Source organism: Acanthisitta chloris, unplaced genomic scaffold (genome assembly GCF_000695815.1).
Source record: "Acanthisitta chloris isolate BGI_N310 unplaced genomic scaffold, ASM69581v1 scaffold42647, whole genome shotgun sequence".
Classification (NCBI taxonomy): domain Eukaryota; kingdom Metazoa; phylum Chordata; class Aves; order Passeriformes; family Acanthisittidae; genus Acanthisitta; species Acanthisitta chloris.
In genome coordinates, this window is record NW_008684013.1 from 8,673 (window position 1) to 15,305 (window position 6,633).

Below are 6,633 nucleotides of genomic sequence, written 5' to 3' on the forward strand. Positions count from 1 at the left end.
CAACCAAATTCCCCCCTCCCCATCAGTGAAAAAGGTCACTTAAAAGGCTGAGTTACCTTGCTTTGGGACTTAGATACATTAATGAGTGAGGCTGCTTTAAGAGTTAAGTACAGTTGGTGTAATGAGAATATATTTTGTTGGGATTTTTTTTGTTTTATTCTGGAGATGTGGTGTTTATGTATTTTTTTGGCAGCACTTGGTTCAGTTTGGTTCTATCAGCTGCAGAACATCTGTCGATTAGTATTGCTGCTCTTCAGCTATGCTGCATTATTGCTTCTGTTTCAATTTTGTGCTGGATAAAAGTTCATTTTTGGATACAAATCTGGTTGTTACCTGGCCATTTCACCAGGATCGAGATCTCTGAGATCTCTGAGAGCTGAAGCTTTAAGGCTGTTAAACGTGTTTAAAAATGTGCGGGAGTTGGCAGTACTGAGATGATAGTGTTTGGTTTGTTTTATTCTAGTTTTGGTTCTCCGATCCACGTTACCTTTTTTTGAAATTTACTGTGGCACAGAGCAGAGAAACCTTTGAGAAGGAGTGACCACTGACTTTACATGACTTAGCTGGAGTTACTGCGATGAACTATTTTTCAGTGTACCAGTTAGATTGAAATGGAAGGTGGTTTAAGGTGTCTCCTGGATTCTTCTAGAGTATCCTTGATATGAAGGACTTCATATTCTTATGCAGAAATTAAGAAATTAAGTCATAGAAGCTTCCAAAATAATTTTGAGGTCTCTAGGCACAAAGCTAAATAAGCAGGTAAATAAAAGATGGTAATTTGTAACTTGTATTTATGGAAGCTAAGAAACTAAGTATCAAGTCCGTGTGTAACTTTAAACCTTATGACAAAATTGAGCACGTCATTCTAGTTTGGTAATGTTCCTGTTAATCTTGTTCAGCAGTTCATCTGCATGAAAATAGCAGTGTCTTTTAGGAGCTCTCAGAAGTATCCTAGGTTGGAGCATCAGGTTGCTGATGAAAGCTGTATGTGTAGCTTGTACTACCTCCAAGAGTAGGAAGTGTAAAGAACTTTTTCAAAAACAGGGAAGCTCGTGTGTTTCTCTGTCAGTTACCTTTACTATGTAAACTCCTAAAGCATAATCAGCTAAAATCGTTTATACTGTGTGACAGTTTATTTGAACATGCATGTAGATATCAACTTCCATGTTTAAACTTAAAATATATTTTTGGTCTTAACTGCAGTTTTGCTCACCTGCTTTAGGAAGTAAGCTTATTCATGCGTGCACTGAATAAAGGTAGGAAATATGTTCAGAAAACTGGACTTAGTTTGACTTTTTTTAAATGATGAAAAATGACAAATCAGTCAATTGATTCCTCCTGGCACCTTTCATCCAGCTGTCAGTCCTGGCTGACGTGGTTGCAAGAAAGGCGTAGATCAGTACAATGACACACATTTTTCTTTGAACAGAGTCGTGCCAGCCTGTCTCAAGAGCTGCGTGAGAAGTAAATGCAATCATTGCTAATTGTTGGCTAGTGCTCAGTTGTGCCCTTGCCTGGTAACACAGCTGGCTGGTGTGAGGCCAGGAATACTTTGCTTCCAGTGCTAAGCAGTGATAGCAACAGGTGAAATCAGAGACTATTTAATGTAGATTTGAAAGAAAATAACTTACTTGAGTGTTAAAGAGTATGAGCAGTTTTTGCAATGAATACTTCTCCAGCAGGGCTGAAATGTTGCTACTGAACTCGATGGAAGAGCTAGGTGGAAGATGTAAGTTCTCTAATAAGGGTTGCTCTGTGTCGAGGCATTCTGTGTCTGCTCTTTATCACCTGGAAGTGTTTTAGATCATCTTGTTCCAGTTCCTCAGTGAGTGCTTGGAAGGTGTGAGCTCACCTGACAGTCCTGCACGTGTGGTTCAGCTCAGTAAGCCTGTAAACAGGAAATTGTACAGGAGCAGTCAGGACACTATTACAGCAGTAGTTAAACATGTGTTTTAAAATAAAGCAATTAATAGGGAGTCATGCAGAGAAGTGACTAAGAATTTTATAGCAATTTCTATTCCAATTATGTTTTCTATTTGCTTTCCAGTATTAGCTTTTTGGAATGTTCTATACTACTGGGTTTGTTGGGCCTTTTGATGTGTTTTGAACAGGATTTCTGAGCTGGTGGATTTTTCCATCTTTTGTTTTGTTGTGCGATGAGATGGTGATGGTATCTCCAGGCTTCTATTAAAATATGCTTAGACTATCCAGGAGCAGAAAAGCTGGTTAGTCCTGGACACGAGTGGACGCTGGACACTCCAGGCATAGGTTCTTCTGTTGAGATTGCAATGCAAATAGCTTCTCCCCAAGTACTTGGGCACTGTATAGGATCTATACATGAGCAAGATGTGAGCTGATTCACAGGGTCTGCCTACCAGTAATGCCCTGTCAGCTGGTGAGAGGAGTGTCTGGGAGAGCTGCATTGTTAGAGCACTGATGCAGCTTGTCCGTGTGAAAGAGTTTCCAGGCTGACTCATTAGAGAGCATGGCTTGGATTTGCTTTGGGAGTTCTTTAGCAGTACCTTGTTCCAGACTGCCAGGGGCCCCTGAGAGAGAGAGGGCTGTTAGAGCAAACACACAGTAGGTTTATTGCAGGAGAGTGGAACTCGAGGGGTTTGTGTTCGGGGCATCTTGCTGGCAGATGAACTGCCCCAGTGTGCTGCAGGCCTTGTGTGGGCTGTGAGTTGGAAATTCAAGGCTAATTCTCACTGAAGGAGGCAACACATCTAATGCGTGCTTAGGTATCACGTTACTGGTTAATTAAGAGCACTTTCTGATCTTTATTGTGTTAGGTAGGGTTTTGTAGTAGCAACTAGAAACTAGCCAATTTTGTAGTAGCAACTAGAACAGGCAGCCTGGAAAATGCCATGAATGTTTCCAGTGCTTTTGACTCTTTCAGCATATGGAGAAAGCAAACAGGAGTTCCTGTGCATTTACAGGTGAATTTTGCTTTAGGTAATGGCAGGAAAGGAAACCCCTCATTTGGGACTCAAAAGAATTTCTCTGCAGAGAAAACGGGTTAAAGGTTTGAATGTTCTTTTGTCCTTGATTTCTCTGAGAGAAGCCTGGTGAGCCTGTGTGAATAAGCTGTCAGTCTTACTGGTGCCTCTTGCCCATAAGTACTTAAGTAACTCCACAGAGATTCCAGTAGAGAACATCCCTTACAGAAAATAATTTTCTCTAAATTTTTTGTTGTGCTCTTTTTAGACTTCTTTCAAGGTTTAGGCAGGGCTGTTTCTATGTTGAGACAGCTTGAAGAGTATCTGGCAACAGGTCACCTATTTGGGGAAGTCAATAAACATTCTGTAAACAGCAGTGGATAGGATAAATGTAATGGGCCCTGGAGCACTGCATTGCAAGTAAGGTTTAATTTTCTCCTATCAAACTGCTTGCAATTATTGTATTTAGGACCTATTAAATGAATATTCTTGACATGGAAAAGTCCCACTTTCTAAAGGTGATATAGAGGTGCATAGCAGTTAGAACTTAGTGCATAACTGATTAGCCATATCACTCTGTAGCCAAAGAAAAAGGGGAAAAAAGAATCCAAACTGCTTGTCTTTGATGAGAGTGGCTTAGAAATATGTGAGTAGCATACAGTCTAAGCAAAAATGTTTCTGCTTTTCCAGTGTGTGCTGTTTGAAAGCTCAGTGGACACATTGCCAAGACCATGCCTGCCTTTTTAAAGCCAAGATCAGCCAGCCAAAGATTCATGTGCTGTTCTTTAGATTTCATTCTGCTACTTAATTTCTATTAGCAAACTTCCCTTCAAATGAAATGTTGATTAGACTAAGCTTGTTAATCATGCATAGAATAGGAATTATAGTTTATCTAGAAGCAAAATGATAGTACCACCACCAGACCTGTTTCGATATAGTTACTGCAGTACAGTTAGGGCTTTCATACCACATACAGAGCTGAGAATCACCTGCATTACTTCTGGTATTTCCATGTTGTCTGAACAGCTCATAGGAAAACTTGTGTGTATGTAACAGGACTGGAAGATGCTCCTGACATTACTAGTAAAGACTAGTACTGGGAAAACGAACTGGACATGTCAGCGATGTAAGGCAGTATATCCACTTCCATGGATTTGTGGAGGTGGGGAAGATTCTGTGATTCTCCAGCCTGCCACTGTCAAGGGATCCTTCAGGATGTAGGTGCATATTTCTACTGTAGACACACACATTAGCAAGTGTCTGGCTCAGTATCTGTCTGTGCCAACATCCTCAGTCTGTCTGTGGGTGGGCGCATGGGTGTCAGCTCTGTTATCAAACTTGTTAAGGAAAGGGAGCTTAGCAAATGGCACTGCCTCCAAAATATCTCATGCTCAGCTAGTTTCCTGGATGGCTTTTACTATTTGGGAAGGGCCACAAGTGTTCCCTTTCTGCATTCAGAGGAACTGAAGAAAATAATGCCAAACACTGTTCCTTGCTTAGGGCAATTCTTTGGCAGCAAGATAAGAAGCCTTAAATGCCTGTTGGTTTAATGGTTTAGTGTTTTGGGAGTCTGGATACAAATAGTTCTTTTGAGCAGCTTGGTGGCTTTCATTTGTATCTTGGTTTCTTTGATTTTTAACTTTTTTTTTTTTCTTGAAACTTTAGCTTTAGGGTGGTTTACTATCCAGGTTAAATATGCTTAGTGCCAGAGCAAGGTGTGTACAGGTAACTGATTTTTCAGTTATCGGATGCTAACTCAGTTGCTTTGCTTCAGAAATGAACTTCTCAAAGAGTTGTTCTCTTTAAAGATACTAAAACTGTAATACTGTATATTATGTGACAATGCAGGCAGTAGGCTATGGCTTTTTAAAAATACAGCTGTGTGAATTATTTAATTCAGATTTAAAGGATCTCTGATAGTTTTTTTTCTTTGTATTTGGATTTTAGTAGCCTGGTATATTTGAGAAACATTTTGCTTTGAATGAGCAAGGTGTCTGCAGTGTAAGTGGCTGTACCAAAACAGGAATGCTACGTTAGTTGCTGAGTGCAGCTGAAAACCTGAAATAGCTGGGTTTACAACTGCCTGTGAAATCACATTGGTAAGCTGGATTATCCATATATCTGCTAGTAAAATAAAGTAAATGACATCACACACAGCTGAAATTTGCTTCCCTCTGTGGAAACTGGCTTTGTTTTTGTCTGTGTGCTGATACTCAGTGTGAAATACACACTGCAGTTTTAAAAATAACAAGCTTTGAAATTTGAAAGGCCATGGAATAATTGGGCATATCCTTGAAGTGTGTTGTACAGTTACTGTAGAAATACCAGAGGATGGGTGTGCTTCTAAGGTGTAGCAGTAGGCGTTGCTGGCAGCTTTGAGATTTTTGGAGGTCTTGATGCAAACAGGAAAATGACTAGAACGTGCTGGGCTGTTACAGGTGTCTCTGTCAATGACACCAGTTGTGCCCAGGCTGGCTCCTGTTCCATTGATCTCTGCCCCAGTCAGCCACACTGATCTCTCTTTTGCCACTCTGCTGACCTGCTGTGTGCAGATTGAGGGTACACTCACTGTTGACAAGTTGACTTTTCTGCTGTAAAATTGCCTGGTGCCTTTAACTAAGGTTAGATGACTTTGCCTCTGTGAAGGAAGTGTGGTGCTAGAGTTGGCAGCAGCATCATGCCACACTTTCAGCATCATCTGGCTACAAGGAGATAAAAACTTCACAGCACTGGCTCCTGTTATTACTGGCTGAATGTGCTGGTGTTTCATTTCAATCCTGTCTGTCTGCTTCTAGTGAAGAAGTGGCAGTTTTTCTAACCCTTCCATGTTACAGCAGTTTTGAACACTAATAAGTAATGATACATGTGGTGTCTGCTCTTTGGTTTAAAAGTGATTTCTAGAAGAATTCTTTTCAAGAAGTGACTACCAGAATAGGGATTTTTCTGACTCCTGATTTGACCAGTATTGAGTAACAAGGATTTGCTAGATGGGGAAAACTAGCTACCTTTATTGTGTTTGTCTTGTGCTAGTTGTTCTCATGTGAATTGAGGTCATCTTTAGCTTTATGATTGTCTTACTGTTATAAGCTTTCTGCTTGAAAATCAGTTGTTTCTGAAGAAGTTTTCTCAAAAGTTGTTTTGTTGCATCTCATGTTTCTACCAGTTTTTAGAGGATGACATGTTCAGAGGATAAATTGCTGTTTAAATTTAAAAATAGTACTTTTTTAATACATGTGATGCTACTTGACAGTAAAGGGAGTGGAAGAGTATAGATGAAAAATCTGTGAAGTGGAAGACTCAAACTGTTTCTCTTTCATATGCTTCATGGCAAGAAATTTACATATGCAGGCTACTAGTAGCTGTTTAAATAACTGTGTTAGTCCTTGCAAACAACATCTAGTAGAGGATGAAGGCTTATGGAGTAGTTGCTTAAAAACAGTAAATCGGGCTACAAGATTTTACAATTCTTTCCTAGGTCTAACAGTGAAGAAAGGTTTGGTGGCATCATGCAGACTTCTGCAGTACCTCTGGAAGTAGAACCACTTTATTTAGAGTGACCTGACACAATGATAAAACTCTCAATTTTAGTTCATTGTTTACTCTGGTAGATGCCACCCATTTGAGTTGAAATGTCACATGCCAGATCTGTCCCGGGTGGACTCATAAAACAAAATCACTTGATGCGTCTTTCTTT